The sequence below is a fragment of the Periplaneta americana genome, chromosome 16 (genome assembly GCF_040183065.1).
Source record: "Periplaneta americana isolate PAMFEO1 chromosome 16, P.americana_PAMFEO1_priV1, whole genome shotgun sequence".
Taxonomy (NCBI): domain Eukaryota; kingdom Metazoa; phylum Arthropoda; class Insecta; order Blattodea; family Blattidae; genus Periplaneta; species Periplaneta americana.
Genome location: NC_091132.1, coordinates 69776579 through 69796631, shown reverse-complemented (window position 1 = coordinate 69796631; position 20053 = coordinate 69776579). Strand labels below are relative to the sequence as shown.

At 35.9% G+C, this 20053-nt stretch overlaps 1 protein-coding gene across 2 annotated transcripts in view; it reads left to right on the top strand.

Annotated features, from left to right (window-relative positions):
* LOC138716410 (calpain-1 catalytic subunit-like) overlaps window positions 1-20053 on the top strand; it is a 462282-nt gene that overhangs the window by 375181 nt on the left and 67048 nt on the right. The window lies entirely within an intron of this gene.

Genomic DNA, 20053 nt, shown 5'->3' with positions numbered 1-20053 from the left:
GATGGTCCGCAGAACTGTTCTGACTTAAAAAATGGTCCCTACTTCAAAAAAGTTTGAGAAACGCAGGTCTAGTATATACAGTCGAGTTTGTGAGGGTAGGCCTACTACGAACAATAGATTGTGCAGGTACTATTTCGCATTGTCTGTAATGAGGCGATAGTAGCGATCCTAGTGGTTAGCAACTATCTATGGATGCATATTTACTACGTATTGAGCTTCGTGACTGTATATACTAGACTGTGGGAGAGCCGAAAATGGGGAAACAGTAATTAGTCGAGAGCCAAAATGTATTTCGTATTATTGAAACATAAAAAAATGTACGGATTTTTAATTATTAGAAGAGAAGTTGGTAATATGTGGTAGTCTTTTTCCACAGTCTCTAATTTGAAAACAACGAAGTTAAAAATAGGATTTGAGATGTTCCTTTATAGCAGGGGTTCTCAACCTTTTGAAGATTGTGAGCACCGTCCACATGTAACATTAAGTAAGCGAGCACCATGAAATGGAATAGGTTTAATTGGCCCGTATGGATACACAAATAAAATAAATAAATAAACAAATCGTCGTTGTTCCTGCAATAACTCCTATGTGACATATTTATTGATTTTCAGATTTTTGCTCTATTAAATAATTTAAATAGTGATACAGTTAATAAAAAAAATCTCTTGGCTATATGTAATTATATTTTTATGTTTCGAAAATGTAAGAATTCATAGTCTCCTATGTACGGCTGCCATAGGATGAATAAATGTGTTTTTTCTTCCTACTGAAAAGTTTTATATTTTGCACATAGGAGTTATTGCAGGAACAACGACGAAATAAACTTTTGAAACATTCACCAGGATAATAATATATTTTAAATTGAATGTTACTCAGAATTTTAGTGATGTCCAAGGAGAAGTCGCTTGTAGCTACACGTAAACAGTCCTGCTGTTGTGAACTAGTTAATCGTGATCGTGATACAATGTTAAAGCAGGAATTCAGTAATTAAAAAATCTTCTAAACTATAGAAACGATCATTACAAAGATATATTTTTAATATACTTTTTATAATACCATAAATGTAAAGCAAGTCTATTCCAAACAGTTGAGAGTGCATAAAGGGGACTTTTTCTGAGACTTGTTACATGTAGAGAAACAGTTAAAAAAAAACCGAGCGGCAGAGTGAAATTAATGTTAAATATCAGTATAGAACTTGCTGTAAAACGTCTATTATAGGCTACTGCGTGAACAGTATAGAGCAGAACAGGTTTCTTAGTCGGCCGACCGGCTATGCGCGCGGAGGGGGACTCAAGGCCGCGCGAGCCGTGAAACCTGTTCCGCTCTATACTGTTCACGCAGTATGACAAAAGTATATATTATGCACATAATCGGTTCTCATTTTCGTAAGTTCACCTTGGCGATAAGCTCCAGTGAACCCCCACTGACAAAAGTAATTTAGTCATAAGAAATGTGCTATTAAGGAGAGGCAGAGGTGAAATTTTCGAACAAAACTGAAGAAAAAATGAAAATTTGGGTTTTTTTCATTTTTATTATCTTTATTTTGATATTCCGATGTTAGTTTTTGATTTTGTGCCCTTAAAAGTATGAAATTAAAACCAAGATAATTGTATTACTATATTATTCCCATAATAAACTAATACTTATCATTATTTATATACCTTCTCTGAATATATAAATAAAAATAAATATTGAAAATTTCTTACAATATGGTGCATGGAGCATTTTATATCAAACGATATAAAGTTTTATAAAATTATTAATATTTACAGAACTATTGTACTTAGAAAGTTGAAACTTGGTATGTCCATTACTAATAACACACTTAGTATCCATGATCAATTTCAAACAAATCGGATAAATGTTGTGGATTTTGAAATATTCACCTCTGCCTCCCCTTAAGTACTTTTAGTAAAAATATGTTTACCTCCTGCCCCGTAAAAGCTTTGCCTTTTTCTGTCTATATCCGTTCAACAGTCTTATGAAAAGAGTTTTTAGACTAGTAAACTTCTTGATGGTCACATTTTGTTTAATAGCTGACGCTGGTTTTAACAAAGAATACCTTGACCAAAAACTTGATGACTTCATTACCTTTGATTTTTGAGTAAACTACGCTAAAAGTACCGCACATATTGTGATATTTTTACAATTGAAGGGTGTAAACAACAACGATTTTAAAAACCATTTTTGTCATTTTTAAGCTGTTGTCAAAACAGATTGTAATATGTAAAGTCCGATAACCTAAAAAGTCATAATATATTAAAATTCGAAGTAGAAGTAGGCACTCACAGTTGTATATGATTGAGATGAAGGAAAATGTCTCTCCTGAAAGATACTGTTCTGTGCACATGCAACCTTTGTTGTTTACACACTTCAATAAAATTTGTTTTTCTTTAACTCATTTCATAAAACACTCCTATTCGCTGTCATATAAAGCCTTTGACAGGCAATCCATTTGAAGTTGGAGTGTTTACTGCCTCACAAATGTTATCTGAAAAACCATCCGAATCGCTGAATTCACTTAATCTTGTAGTGAATAAAAACTTATTTATTGCCTGGTTGCATACCAAACCTGATTGTTAGCGAAACAGAAGACTTCATAAAGAACATTTTTAGCGAAACTATCTTACGACAGTCTGTGATAATTGTAATGTAATTTTAATTTTCTGAGATTATATATTTGTTTGCGCTTTACGTCACGGTATTATAAAAAAATGCATGTACACAACTAGTGTGAAAATCGACTTTCCGCACTCGTGGTTTAAGGGCGTGCCCTAATTTAACTACCCGTGCGGAAAATTGTCTCTTTACATAGTGGTTGTATAAATAACTATAGTCCATCCAAAGTAAGACCCGCTATTGGTCCACCGCTGTGGAGTAACGGTTAGCGCGTCTGACCGTGAACGAGCGGGTCCGGGTTCAAATCTTGGTTGGGAAAAGTTAGGGTTTTCCGGGGTTTTTCCTCAACCAATTGAAGTAGAATTGCTAGGTAACTTTCGGCGTTGCACCTCGGACTCATTTCGCCATTATTGTTGTGTGGTAGTTCGATGGAACAAAAGAAGTGAGTGTTTATTTTTGGTTTTTCCATAGTCAGCCTTCAATTACAAGAAATTTCCAGCCTTCGAGTACAGTCAACCAAAAATATTGTGTGCTGACAATCAAGCAATCCAGAATCTGTTTTTTTTAACAAAATGTGAAATTTTGGGGTTTATGTAACAAAATCCTGAAAATATGCTACAATGTATGCACAATAATCTATAATATGCAGGAACGCCTGAAATTTTAGAAAAAATATGCGCAATTAAGTTTGCATATTCGTCATCACATACGCTCAAACAGTATAAAAATGTTTTGCATGACTATGAATTGGCCATTAAAAATATGCATTTGCATACGAATCTTGATCCTAGTAATAAACATCGTAATGATCATGTAAGAAAACCTTGAGTTACTGGGGCATTCCAGGTCGTAGGAAATTGCGATGATGGGTTGACCATTAACACAGGTTGAATAACATTACAATTGTTCGATGCTGGTATAAAAATGAAAGTCCAATAGTAAGAGAGATGTTGTGGGCCGTCTTGAAAAACGGTGACCTAAGTAGAGCCGAAATAGACCATTGGCTTAATCTTTGTTGTGGCGCTCCTGCTGAAGATGATAATGTCAATGACTTCTAATTTACTAAACGTGACTTTGAATAAGGAAACCATTTACAGACGATGAGATACTAACATAGCGGTAATGGAGTGATGGCAGAATGAAAATATATGGAGAAATCGAAATATATCACGAGCATTTGATCGCAGTTGCATTGTCTAAACCGCATCTCACAGATCTGGCAGAGATTAAACTATTGAACGTTTTGTGTACGGTTGATAGTTGACTGAAATATGGCTTGGCTTGCATAAAATATACTCTCAATAACTAGAGCTTCTAGTTTGTTCCGAGCTCATCCGATGAGCATTTACAACTAGACGGACAGCTGTTAACGGAATAAACACTTTCTGAAAATAAATTTTGGGCGTGTTCCTTCCATTAGTGTTGTTTGTCCACAGATCACTTAACTCATTTTTCAACTCCTTCGTTCACGTTCATTTTGACATAAGGCAAGGTCCACTTTGTGTAGTCGAATTCCTTGTTGAATGATGCAACGACTTGTACTGTACAAGCTAGTTCCATTTCCTGCCGTGCCTACATATCTTCAGCTCCACATTAAATAAATTATGTCGTTATATTATCATAAGGTTATGCCAAATAGCATCACAAAACAAATGACGCTATAATGAAAGAACTTAACTTGGAACCTCTCTTAAACTACATACGAATACAAAGAAATAATTTAATGAACCATATTTATTTAACAGAGTGGACAGTAAGAGAATCCCAAAACAATTCTCCTGCTTTGCCACTCAAGAGGCGGAAGATCAATTAATAGATCTACCGGTAAAGAGAAAGAGATGAATCGAGATCGTAACAGAATGAAAATGACAAATGTCGGCGATTTGTGCTACTGATACGATTATAGCTGAATTCCATTTTACATAGTTTTACATATTCTTAATAATATTACATATTTTACATATTATGTAAAAATGTAATAATTTTGTACATATCTAGGTAATTATTGAGTTTTTTTTTTACTTTTTTATTAGTTCGTTTTATTTTCCAGAGTAAAGTATTGCAGTTTCTTTCATAATGTATACTTGGAAATAAATCTTAACGTCCCTGTCCCATAACACCGCCTGGAGGGCGCCTTTGTTCTTACTATAGTGCACGATGCTGGTAAAGAGGAAGGGCCCGGAATTGACGTCGTTATGTTCTGTTCGCAACTATAGAAAATACTTCAATTTCTAAAGCTGGCTTAAGAGAATAGTTCCAAGGATGAATATATAATAGGATGCGAAACTTACTGAGTTTCCCGTAAAACATAATAGAGGCGCTGTTGTAGAAATTGATCTTCCTGCCACCTGTTGGGGGGAGGGGCGTTATTACATCTAGCAGCGCACCAAGTAGCGAAAAGAGTAATTACTCCATGCATTTAGCAGCGCACCTGGTGACGAAAATGTTAAACTGTGCAGAAAATATTCCCTCCCACCCTCATCGATATTCAAAACTAACCCTATTTAAAATAAAACATTTACATTTTTATTCCTCACAGCATCTTCTACTCAAAATTCTTACCGGATCCAACAGCAAGAAAAAAGAGACGATCTATTTTACACTACCCAATTAAAATATAACAAGACAGAGACAAAAAAATAAAGCAAAAGGTTAGGTAATTGGGATTGTATTCTTTGGGTATTTATTGTACAGCGCAATGGAAAAGTCTGCAAGAACTACTTAGATAGTTCAATTTATTATATTACTATTAAACTACAATACATTCACACTATTTTTACAACGTCCATAAACATCACTGTTTAACATGCACTGCTTATACACACACGTATCACTTTATGTTCACTTATTAGCAAGTTTCTGTCTGCCATCTCGTCTCCTCGAACAATATCTCGAATGGATAAATAGAGAACTCTGGGTAATGTACCCAACACGTAGTTCTAATGTTCACCACCTATGACGTTGGGCGCTGATCATCTTATTTCAGCCCCCCGCTGCCAGATGGTGCTGACCGCAGTTTCGCATCCTATTATATATTTATCCATGATAGTTCTTTAAAAAAAAATAAAAACATAAACTGGGAATTCCAACCCTTTGTAAAACAGAATACTTCGGGGTGCCTCAACTCTATGCATTTGCACTAATGCTTTCTCAGAATGTGAGATGTTCAGGTGCACCGGTCATTTATCTTTGTTACAAATTGAAAGTAGACTATTAGCGAGGGGTTTGGGTGGGGTGTCAAGTAAGTCAAAATAGCATTATGTGTGCGACGCAAAAATATTTTTCTAGGAAATCTTAAGGCATAAGAAAATCATAGATTGTGGCAGAGACAAGTTGTATTTGCAAAGTATACAATGGGATGGAAATGGAAAATCGACTTTCCAGGCTGCATCCTACCACTTCAACTGACAAGTTAAATTATGACGACTTTTTTTAACTTAATGCATTAGTAAATAGTGATTTAATTTACATATTTTGTTAATACTACATATTTAATTACATATTTTTCCGATATTTACTACATTTTTATGTACATATTTCGCACTTTGATATTACATAAAAATCCAGGACCTAGTCATTAATTATATGATTAAAAATATACATCGTCATTTTTATATCTTCCAAAATTTTGGTAACCTGGCACGTTCCTGCAAGTAAAACGAAAGATCATTAGACATAAACCAGTAACCAAGTATCGGTAATAGAATAACTTACAGACCGTTAGGAAGACGAGACGTTGGAAGACCAAGAAAGAGATTAAAACAGGGTTGTCAAAGGCCTTGCACTGCGTGCTCTCAGGAAGCCGCACAACATTTCCTTAAGAGCAATCATTGTATTGTACTCGCCAAACTTAGACGACCCCAGCTCAGAGGAAAGATGTCAAAGAAGTCACATCAACATGCTCTCGATGTTTGTTATGCAGTTGGCTGCGTCAGATAAGTGAATTACTTTATAACACTGTTGCCAAACATAGACGGCCTCACCCCGAGTAGAGAGGTCAGCTTATCTTGCCGCAAGAGATAACTACTAACTTCTGTGTTTAAAAAAAGCACCGTACTTGCCTCAGCCCAGCGGCTGGGCTAATTCAGAGTCGTAATGTGACAACGCTGCATAACTATCAGGCATGCACCGTATGATTTATTATGTTTTGGGTAAGGCTCGAGTCAGCAGAATGGTGTGAGTGAGGTGATCTAAGCTTGACGGGAACAATAATTCTGCAGTGCTTGGGAAAAGTGACACAAGTCAGTTTCCACAAATCTTTTTTGATAATTTATTGACAACTGACACTGGTTTATGTCGATTTGATTTTTTTTTCTGTATGAATTATTGTAACGGGAGAAATACTTATGTATTTTTTTCCAAGCGAGAAGATGTTTCGTAAGTTGTCAATAAATTATCAAAAAAGGTTTGTGGAAACTGACTTATGTCACTTTTCCCGAGCACTGCAGAATTTATCTTGCTGAAAAGTGAGCCTTGTTGGATTTGTACTGCTTGCAGTATGAGCACGTAATACAGGCGCTTTGACATTCCTCGGTTAAAAATCAGTTGTGAAATCAGAACAGACAAATGCTTAAACCGGTGGTGGTGGTGGTGGTGGTGGTGGTGGTGACTAAATTTCATTGTTGCTGAACAAAAATCTACAATAGAATTAGTAAAATGTCTACATCTCTAATAGTCATGATTTTACTTATTTTATAATTAATGTATAAATTACGTGGAACTAACGGAATTTTAATGAGTCACACAAGCTCGTATCTGTGTCCAGAGGCAAGCACGGTAACCATTCAATAAATAATAGAGGATCTTTAGTATCTACTCGTAATGTTGGTAGATTCTTTCCATTTTTATGAAGTGTGGACGCAAGAGTCTTAAGCACCCAATGCCTGCACGAAGAAGAAATAAAAGTGTGTAATGCCTGTAATAACGTATCGCGCTGTCCGAGACTGCACGTGAATAGTAAACACACTCTGGGCTTGTCTTTATATCGGATTCAGGTCGCTACAGTGATGAAGATGTTCGTGGTTTATGTTTTTAATGTCATTAAATTTATCTGAATTGGACACAACTTGTTTCTTAAGACGTGCTTTCCAGGGTACGTGGATCGCGGCCTAATAACCAGTCACATCTCGACGCGCTTCCGCTGAGCTAGGTCCGTCTTGCAGACATGTCGTCTGGGTGCAGTGCGTGACCAGGGTACGGGACTCTGTCACTCACGTCTGGCTCATATTAGGAGTTGCTCAAGCCGAGTCAAGAATCGAGGAACACAGCAGCCGATATCCTACCATGTCGATAGCTTGTTTGTACTGAGGAAAGAATATCAGCGCTTTAATTATTCTATTAATCATTATAAAGGATTCGTGACGTAGATCTTTCTATGTCACTTAAGTGTAGGGTTCCCAGACGTCCCGTAAAATACGGGATCGTCCCGTTTTTCGCTAATGCGTCCTGTTGTCCTGAGAAAAGTCTTTGGGACAGCTTTCCGTCCCGTATTTTAGAGCTCTAAATTGAGAAAAAATGTAAAAGTTACAATTTATATTCTACATTACAAATTACAAACATCGCACTTCTTCGTTGCATTGTTTATTTTAGTAGGTTATTTTACGACGCTTTATCAACAACTTAGGTTATTTAGCGTCTGAATGAGATGAAGGTGATAATGCCGGTGAAATGAGTCCGGGGTCCAACACCGAAAGTTACCCAGCATTTGCTCATATTAGGTTGAGGGAAAACCCCGGAAAAAACCTCAACCAGGTAACTTGCCCCGACCGGGAATCGAACCCGGGCCACCTGGTTTCGCGGCTAGACGCGCTAACCGTTACTCCACAGGTGTGGACTCATTGCATTGTAGATGGGTTATTATAAAACCAATTATTGAGTTTTTAATATCTCAAAGCGAGAGATGGCAACACCAAACGTTTAGATTATATATGGGTGGATCTTTTTAAAAGTACTGAATTTGAAGAGGGTAGTGGATTCATTATGTGTATCCCTGGAACCGATGTTTGTGTCAAAAGATTATTTTCTCGCATGAACGCTCTATGGACTGATGACAAAAATAAATTGTCTGTAAAAACAGTAAAATCAATGCTTGTTATAAAATCATTTTTCAGTAAGGATTGCGTTGCATTTCATACATGATTCTTCAAAATAAACAATTGTTAAGTGAAATTAATTCTTCAGAGAAATATTGCAAAGCCAAGGTGGATTGATTTATATAAGAATATTGTCACGTGAGTAGTGTATTTTGTAGCTATTTCTGTAATAATTTGGTAAATACAATTTGAAGGCAACTTACATAAAGAAGCTTAAACTTAATGCAAATATACTCCCAAACAATTTTGTTTACTATTTGTTTACTTACTCTTAGTTAGTAAAGTGTTTGTGTAGTAAAATTTACTAACACACATTTTGAAAGACTGGCATGTTTGATGGGTGCACATATTAAACTTACTCGGTGAAAACTGAAAAGTGTCCCATATTTTTTTTCCAATATGTCTGGGAACCCTATTTAAGTGGCAGCAATTTCGGCTACTATTTCAATGCACCCAGGTACAACTCCCAATAGAAAAAGTGATTTAACTCTATTCCGAATAGTTTTGCTTGTGTGTCACTTAACTTTTGTCGTATTAAATGAAGATCTTGCTTTATGCTAGACAAGTTCTAAATTGCTAATGCTTAATGCTGGTACAAAATTTTCACATAAATGAGAATAGTTTGAATTATTATTATTATTATTATTATTATTATTATTATTATTATTATTGAAAAAGTTGAAAGTTAGAATTTATAAAAAATTATATTACCGGTTGTTCTGTACGGTTGTGAAACTTCGGACTCTCACTTTGAGAGAGAAACAAAGGTTGAGGGTGTTCGAGAATAAGATGCTTAGGAAATTTTCCCCTCATGTAGTAGTTACTAGTCAAATCCATTTTCGCTTTCCTTCAAAATTATCTTAATTTCCTTCAAACGGGACAGTGAAAATCAGAGTGATACAAGTGGCCAACAGGCTTGGAGATCACATATATATTCTTAAGAGCCGGAAATTTCCTCCCAAGAAGGCGCAATCACGTAGCTTTTAGTCGGATCTTCTCGCATTTCTTCTTTCATTGCTATTGTCATGACAGATGACGATCGTCATAGCGATGGAAGAACATAAATGAAGCCGGTATAAGCTATTGATTTGTCCACCGCTATGGAGTACCGGTTAGCACATCTGACAGTGAAACGAGCGGGCCCGGTTCAAATCATGATTGGGGTTTTATCCAGGGATTTTCCTCAACCAATTGAAGTAGAATTGCTGGGTAACTTTCGGCGTTGGACCTCGGATTCATTTCGGCATCATTAATTTACATATCATCATCATCATCATCATCACCATTATCATCATCATCATCCATACAATAGATGGGTTAAGTTCACGGTGCGTCGTGCTCTACTTGCACAAAAGAGCGGCCATTCGGCTACTCAATCATTCATAGATTAGGAGTGGTAAGCACAATAAGCCTTAGGCTGCAGTGTAAGTTTTCGTGTCCCTCCTCCGTACAAGACGAATAGCCAGTGATTTAATATTTAGTGTTGAATGGTAATACAGAGCGATCCAAAAGTTGCGCACATCTTAATAATACGTTCACATATTATATTTATAAAGATGAATTTATTACGTTTACTTACATTAGTTTTCACATTAGTTACATCATTTTTCACAACATATGCTGAAAATGGCAGCCCCGTTCATTAACGCATGTACGAACTCTTTTTACCATGTTTGCGGCCACTTTTTTGAGCACGTTTACATTGATGTTGTTAATCTTCTTTGTTATGTTCCTCTTTAGTTCCTCCAGAGTGTGCGGCCTGTTTTTGTATACCCTTCCTTTAAGATAACCCCACAAGAAGAGTTTGGGGACGTCAAATCGGGGGAACGTGAGGGCCATAATCCTTGAGAAATGATACGCTCACCAAAAAAATTCTCGCAAAAAATACATAGTTTCATTAGATGTGTGACGTGTGGCACTATCCTGCTGGAACCAAAATCACGTTCATCATTGTGAAGACGCGCTGATCCATATTTCCTAAAACGGGCGATTAATCTCGTTACCCTGTCGAATTGTTAGGCACTGTCACATCCGGATAATTCCTATGACATTTTTCTACAACACGTGCATAAGAACGACTTGAAAAATAATGTTCAACAATGAAATCTCGTTGCTTTTGGGAAAACGACATGTTTGCCGAACAATAAACAAAGGACTACTGCAAGCGTCAGTGTAGACATACACATCACAATGACGTCTAGGTCTGTTGCTGTTAATACCCATGATGCTATCTAGCGGTAACCGGTAGCACTTTCCAACTGCACTACTCAATATAGACACTATAATTTTCATGTGCGCCACTTTTGGATCGCTCTGTATTATAGCTTACAGTGTTTTTAGTTGGTTATTTAACGACGCTGTTAGGTTATTTAGCGTTGATGATATTGGTGATAGTGAGATGGTATTTAGCGAGATGAGGCCGAGGATTCGCCATAGATTACCTGACATTCGCCTTAGGGTTGGAGAAAACCTCGGAAAAAAACCAGCCAAGTAAACAGCCAAGCCGGGAATCGAACCCGCGCTCGAGCGCAACTCCGGAATGGCAGGCAAGTGCCTCAGCCGTCTGAGCTACACCGGTGGTTCCGACAGTGGTGTACGCAGCGAACAGAACTCGCAGCTTAGACGTTTCATTGAAGCCATGACCTCATATTCAAACTCTCTTACTATGTAGATGTAGATATTTATTCTTTTTAATATGACCGTTTGTATTAACTTAAATGAAAACCCGGCGTCGTGCTGTTCCCACATCTCACGAGTCCCATAGTGTGCCATTCTAAGCGTCATATTAAGAACAGCCATAAATATGGTTGTAAGAAATCGCGACATAAGTATGGAAATCGGGGGGAGAGAAAGAGGTGTGGACCATAACTAAATAAAATCAGCTGATTCTCTGTAAATTGCTTATTACACCATGAAGTCTGAAGTAATTCGTCTTCTCAGGTTCAGAGCAGCTGTACTAGAGCATGAGATCTGAACCACGCGTCTCAAGTTTATTTTTACAACTCAGAGGCCTTTGACCTTTAAATTCTTGAAGTTTGGAGTTAAACGAGTAAAAGTTTAAATTATGCTGTTCAGATAGCGTATCCATAACCGGCACACCTTGCAGTATTAGTGTGGTGTACGCATGGATTATTATGAATAGGCTTGTATTCAGGAAGACAACTTCGCAGAATAAACTATCTAGATGTTGTGCATTACAATCATGCACGGAATTTGAATGTAGGGTAATGTCATATTTTGAAAGTTACGACCGGAGAATATAGGATGTTTTATATTTAACTTTTTGAATATAAAAAAGTAATGTTTTCGTCTGAAAACCTTGCGCCATATCATGTAGGTTTCCAGTTTTGCCATAGTTTCGCTTAGAGAAGTTTGTAATCAGAAAAAAAAATATTTTAAACAAATTAATTGAACAAATCTTGCACTTTAAATATTTTGGCTGTGAAGTAATCTAAGAAATAAACCAAGAACAAATCATAAAACTGGTTGATAATAAGCCCATAGAACAAGTATCTAATTTTGATTATTTAGGTTGCAATATAACTTATGATGTAGATAAAGATATTGACAACAAAATAAGCAAATTCCAGTGGATATGCGGAACAATAAATAGAACACTAAAAAATAAAACTAGAAAAGAAACAAAGCTAAAGTTCTATAAAACTATGGCAGTACCCGTGTTGACATATGGAAGCGAATCATGGATAATTAAAGAACGAGATAAAAGTAAATTATAGGCTGCAGAGATGAGGTTTCTTCGCAGAGTAAAGGTATGTAAAAGAAGGAATCTGATAAGAAACGAGGATATCCGTGAAGAATTAAATACATACAACATAAACGAAAAAGTTGAAGATTATAAAGAAAAGTGGAAAGAACACCTGTCTCGAATGGATAATGAAAGAATTCCAGCACTGATACAATACCAACCTAAAGACAAAAGAGATGTCGGACGTTCTAGGAAGAGGTGGAACTGAATAAAATATGAAGACGGAAGAGACAACTAAGCCTAAACCATGAAGTGAAGATGATGACAAATCATAAAACTGAAAATTTTCAAATGACTTGTCGCACAATCCGACGACTCCTAAAAGATAAAGCAAGAAAAGACACACAGTTCAAACACTTTTTACTTTATGGATGAGAAATATGGATATTAAACGCGAAATACATAAATAAAGTACAAGAAACAGAAACGCAACCCCTCACATCGCTCAATGAATGTACCAGAGAAGGCCACAAAACGAATGAAGACAGAAGAGAATTATCAGTAGAATCAGTACCGCAGAAAGTGATATGTTTGCAATATATGGAGAGACACGTCTAGAGGAATCAGCTATAAAGAAAAGATGTGCTCAGTTTCGTTCCGGCAGAACATCTTTGCAGGACAATCCACGACCTGGGAAAGCTTTCAAGGCTATCTTAGAAAATTCAATTCAACATATTGATGCCCTTGTCCAAGATAAATGGGAGAATAACAATAAGTGAACTTAGTTTATTACTGAATATGAACCAGGGAAGTATACATAAACTTCTCTATAAACACTTGCCATAGCGCAAAGTTTGTACGGAATGGTGCCACACTTTTTTAACTGTTGAGATGAAAGCAGAGCGTGTGAGAATCTGCCAACAGACGATATCAGGAGAAAGATGATCAGTTCTTGCATTATATTGTGACAGTTGACGAGTCCTAGTGCCATCATTTTGAGCCACACTCCCATCGGTCTAGCATGGAATGGAAACACACCGTATCTCTTCGCTGTAGCTCAAATTACAAGTGCAAGAAAAGTCATGTTACTGTTTCTTTTTTATTATCGAGGTCTGTTGGTAATGGAATTTCTGGAGTGTTGACACATTATCAATACCCACTGTTATGCAGACACTCTCGACAAAACATCAAGAATAAACGCGCAGGCAATTATTTTTCTCCATGCCAATGCTGGAGCTCACACTGTTAGATCAACAAGATCGCTGAGAAGTACTGCCACACTCCCTTTACAGTCCAGACATTACTATGCGATTTTCATATTTTTGAGAGCCTGAAAGTAACCACATTTCCCTCTGGCGAAGCGGTGCAAAATACTGTTAAAGACTAGTTCACCTCCAGCTCACAGGAATTCTATGAAGCCGGTATCCGTCACCTGGTTTCACAATAGGAGAAATATGTCAACAAACCATGGCGAGCATTAAGCAGTTTAATTTCTTTATTTCTAATATCAGTGACAGAGTTTCCTTTGAACGACCTAATATATTATTTCATTTATATTATGAGATTGGTCTGAAGTAACAGCTATTGGACTTTCTTCTGCGCTCAACTTCGCATACTCTTCTAACATTATGCATAAAGACGGAATGAATTAATTCCTCACATTGTTGGCGATTATTTATTTATTTATTTATTTATTTATTTATTTATTCATTCATTCATTCATTCATTCATTCATTCATTCATTCATTCATTCATTCATTCATTCATTCATTCATTCATTCATTCACTCATTCATTTATTCATTTGTTCATTTATTTATTTATTTATTCATTTATTTATTCATTCATTCATTCATTTATTCATTCATCCATTTATTCATTTGTTTATTTATTTGTTTATTTATTTATTTGTTTATTTTTTCTTTATTTATTTATTTGTTTGTTTGTTTGTTTCTTTCTTTCTTTATCTATCTATCTATCTATCTATCTATCTATCTATCTATCTATCTATCTATCTATCTATCTATCTATCTATCTATCTATCTATCTATCTATCTATCTATCTATCTATCTATCTATCTATCTATCTATCTATCTATCTATCTATCTATCTATCTATCTATCTATCTATCTATCTATCTATCCATCCATCCATCCATCCATCCATCCATCCATCCATCCATCCATCCATCCATCCATCCATCCATCCATCCATCCATCCATCTATCTATCTATCTATCTATTTATCTATTTATTCTGATGGAATTAAGGCCACGAGGCCAGAAATGCAATACAGCTACAAGAAAAATTGTACATCATGATGCAATAATGTGTGACAGAATGAATATGACATAAAAACAACTGAACATACAAGTAGAAATTTAAAATGATAAAAATTAGGAACATATTAAGTAATGATGCAAGAAAGAAAAAACAAAAAGTAAAAACATGTACAACGAATACTGACACAAAATAGCAGTGACACTCAACACCATTGTTATTAACCAGGGGACAATACGTTGTTCTAGTATCCTGGCATAAAGACAAGAGAAAGGGTTAATCCAACTAAAGGAAATTATTGCCAAAATACTAAAGATAAAAATGTCGGAATAAATCTAGAAACTTCTCAGGAGCGGACTTCGTGAAATAGAACATACTCTTCTAGTTTACTTTTAAACTGTGACAGTGTTCGGCAATCCCTGACGTCAGTAGGTAACGAATTCCAGAGGCGAGGCAATGATACAGTGTAGGATATGAGTATAGGGAAGTTCTGTGACGAGGAATAGAAAGGAGAGATTGATGCTGATTTCGTGAAGTAGTTAGGAACTGAAGGCGTGAAGAGAAGTTATTTGGAGAAGAGCCATGTTAAGAGATTATGACTCTATATTGAGATTGTTATTACACGAAGTATACCTTGCAATAAAATATTTTAAATTTTGTAAAACATTTTTGAACTTTGCTTTTAATCTCTCGTGTAAACAAGAAAAGAATTAATATTTATTATATTTCAATACTTTAAGTAGGCCTATATACTGCAATAAAACTTCATTTTAATTGCCATGTTTATCATTAGAGACAGGATTTTCATGCATTATCAAATCGTAAAATATGCATGCTTACATGCGTTATGAAATGGCCAAATATGCACAATGAAGGAAAAAAACACTGAAAATATGCACTATCGAAATTGAAACTTGCATTTTATTTTCGAATGGCACAAAGTACTACTAACAGTCTTTCCAAATTTCTAATATATTCTTTCCCCTTGATCCACTGTGCCACAAGATCTCTTGTCGAACATGTAATCGGGGGCATTACAACACTTCACAGATCACCACAGAACACAAATACGGTAGCTAATTCACAAAACACCTGTACATGTAGCCTACTGCAGACCTTCTACCTATCTACCTTTCCAAATTAAAGGCATGTTAGGGGAAGCATGTTAATGCTATTGTCGGCAAACTACAAAGTATGGAAGGGAGCAGAAGAGGCATCCTTCTAATAATAATTTTAGCCTCAGGGTAACACTTGTATAGAACAGAAGTGTGGAATTTCAGTGTGACAATGCAATGAGAGGATTAGCTGGTAAGGTTCAAAGTCCTCGTGTAGAAACCCTGCAAACCGTTAGCATTTCACTTATATTTTTCAGTACATATACTCAAATATTGTAAGCTCAGAAATGCCAAACTCTACGAGGCAGCATTTATAAAATGCAGTATCATGCGATTTAATGTAAAATATGCAATGAAACTGTAAAAATGGACGTAATATGCAACATAAATCTCAAAATATGCATTATTAAACTTAAAATCTAAAAAACATGCATTATGCATGAATTTACCACTAAAAAGACCAAAACATGCAAATATGCACGGAAAAACTATACATATTTCGAATCACGATGCGATGAAAAGGATATTTACAAAGTTTGAGAACTGTAGCAAGCTTATGTAAAAACATGCATTTTGTTATTTTGATATGATACCTCTTGCACAAAAGGGGAGGTCTATAACTGAAACTTGATTAATATATTTCAGTAAGTATTATTTGTATTTATCCTGGTAATAATGAACAGTTTGACTCGTAGACATTTTGTTTTTGCAGCATTAACTTCCCATGAATGTACGAGAAGATTCGAAGAGAACGGCAGTTACGTAGACTTTCGGCTCCCCCCTACTACCATTAATGCATAACACAATGTCAATACGACGGTTGCTGTCGTCTGCGATACAACGAACTTTTCTGTTGATTTTCGAGTTCGTCATTTTTTTCGGGTTATTATATGCTTATTTAAGTTGTGTTAACTCTCGCTAGTGGTTTTATATTTTATTTTATTCGTCTTAGTTTTATTTTATTATTGTAAATATTTTCGTTTTATCACTAATATTATTATTATTATTATTATTATTATTATTATTATTATTATTATTATTATTATTATTATTATTATTTCTATCATTAGCATTATTATTTGATCTCTGTAAAATTTATGTAGACTACTGGACTGTACCCGAGCACGAGCATATGCTCATTTCGGGTATCTATTCATATGTATTCATTTCAAATGTAAATTGTAAATAAATTTGAATTTGAATTCGAATGCATGGAAATCCTGTCTCTTTTTATCACAAAACTCTTCGTAATTTTAGCAATGTTTTGGTTAAGATGTCCGGAGACTTTGTGTCGATGAATTCAATGTTAAACAAGGGTAATGATCTTTAATTATCGTCGCCACCGAAGAGTTGAACGCTTCAGCACACAAACAAGAAGAAACAATGTTGTACTTGTTAAATTTAAGGAACCTGGGTCTTGAAACGTGTATTGTAACAATGTAAGCAGACTGTGTACATAGCGGCTAATTTATCTAGTTGTGGGGACGAGGCGGGGGGAGGTTGGATTCCACGGCAGGCTGTAGATATTGCGGGTTGGTATTGTTCTCCAGTCTGCATCGTCTCTTGTTACTTTTTGTGCCGTCTACGTCTGCGTCTGCGTCTTGTTCTTGGAGTCGGGTCCAATTAGGGAGACTTCACCTTATATGAAGAAAATGCTACATCGAGAACATTGCCGCGTTGCGCAGCGTCGCAGCAGTGTGACCTTCGGCATTAAAACACATGCAAACAGATATTCACACATCAGGGAACAAGCCTGACAGTTACGCAGACTATGCCCTTTGTGTGCAGGACGTTTGGAGACAAAGCTCCGAACAAAATATTCACACTTGACTGAACATCTGCATACATTTCACACGGAGCTGGGATTGAGAGATCTTCCAGACATGGCGCTGAAGAGAATGTTCGCGCCTGAAAGACATGAACTGACAGAGGAATTTAGAAAATTGTACAAGGAGCTTCATGATTTATATTATAGCTCAAGTATTGTTAGGATTAAGGATGTTTGTAACAAAACACTTAGGATAAGCGATATAAACTGACAGCATTACACTACTAAAATATTTGTGGTTTAAGTTCAGTCAGGAGTAGGCCCTATTGTTATGATCAAGGATGTTTAAAACAAAACACTGAGGATACTGACATGGTAATGTAAAAAATTATACAAGGATGAATTTCATTATTTGTATTCATCACCAAAAATTGTTATATATATTATTTTAATGTACCGAAGTACATATGATATTTCCATGCAGATATTCTGCGTCATCATACGATGAAAGAGTGATGGAACGGAGAAAAATTCTCTCCGGCGCCGGGATTTGAACCCAGGTTTTCAGCTCTACGTACTGATGCTTTATCCACTAAGCCACACCGGATACCCACCCCGGTGTCGGACAGAATCGTCTCAGATTAAGTTCCAACTCTTGGGTTCCCTCTACATTAAAATAATATATATGATATGCGTAAATCACTTCGTGATTTAAGACGGCGCTTATTCCGTCGGATTCAGGCCAACTAGTCAGTCATAACGAGTGCACCTCAGCACATGTGTGGACTTCAGTCCTACATTCATAGACATCTATGACGTAATGCAGAGGGCGGCCACTAGAGGGAACCCAAGAGTTGGAACTTAATCTGAGACGATTCTGTCCGACGCCGGGGTGAGTATCCGGTGTGGCTTAGTGGATAAAGCATCAGCACGTAGAGCTGAAAACCCGGATTCAAACCCCGGCGCCGGAGAGAATTTTTCTCCGTTCCATCACTCTTTCATCGTAAGAATTGTTATGTTTGTGGATTTATTATACAGGATGATTCACGAGGATTTCCCACCACTTAGGAAGCTTATTTCCAAAGACATTCTGGCAAAAAATGTCATATTAATATGTATGCTAATCTCAATATTTTCAGAAATACACTAATATGAAATTGTAAGTAAAACACCTAATTTCTTCAGTTTTAAGGGTAAAACAATATTACAAATGAGGAACTGTTCAGAAGTATCATTTCTTTAATTGGCTAGTGTTCTGAAGCTAAAAATGTGCTTCGTACAGATTTTGTTTTTCAATTTTTAACTAAAAAGTACATTGTTCTTACGCACTTATCACAAAAATTGTTACAAATCATACGACTTTAGGAACTTGATTCTTTAGAGTTTAATTATGCATCCTAATGCACAGTCTTGAAGAACTTACAAGAATGGCGTGATTTGTAACAATTGTTGTGATAAATGCCTAAGAAAAATGTAATTTTGTAGTTAAAAATCGAAAAAATTTCTGTAGAAGCAACTATGAAATTCACAATACAGTTTTAGCTTTAGAATACTAGCTAACTAAAGAAATGATACTCCTGAATAGTTCATTCTCTATCTGTAATATTCTTTTACCCTTAAAACTAAAAAATAATGGTATTTTACAAACAACTTCAAACTTGTGTAACTCTGAAAATATTGAGATTAGGACAAATGTTTATATGACTTTTTTGCTCGGAATGACTCCGGAGATAAGCTCCGTAAGTGGCGGTAAATCCTCATGAATCACTCTGTATCCAATATGTTCGAATTGAGAATGTTTAAACGAAATTTCGAAGGGAATATTAGTTGTACTTGAGCGATATTAACTGGAATGGAAATGTATATCTCCTGGAACTTCGTAGTTTGTATTCTGAACCCAGTATTATTAGGACTGAGATGTTTGAAACAAAGCGACGAGGAGAATATTCGAACCTGATAGCAATGCCTAATTGTAAGGAAACTGTAGAAAATTATACCTATCACGATGAGCTTCATAGTTTTTATTCTGCACTGAGTATTGTTAATATTGAGGTTGTTTGAAACAAAGCAATAAGGAGAATATATGAAAGGTTCAGAACCATAGTGGGCCAAGCGCCATTTATTAAAAACAGAGAAAGCAAGGGTTAAAGGTAAGTGAATACCATAGGTTAATGAAGATTGCCATATCATTTAGTTTTAATGTGTATACTGTATATTAGTTGCCATATGTTTCCATTGAATTATGGTAATAACTTCGTTTTAACCCTTGTTTTCTACGGTTTTAGTAAATGGCGCTTGGCCCACTATGATTCTGAACCCTTCGTATGTAGCTGAGATCCATGAATTGGAAGGAGATGTAGAAAACCGCATCACTAGGAACTTCAAAGCTTGTATTCTGCATCGAATGTTGTTAGGACTGAGAATATTTTGAAGAAGTGTATATCTGAGAGTCACCTGTATAAAGTAGGCTATTG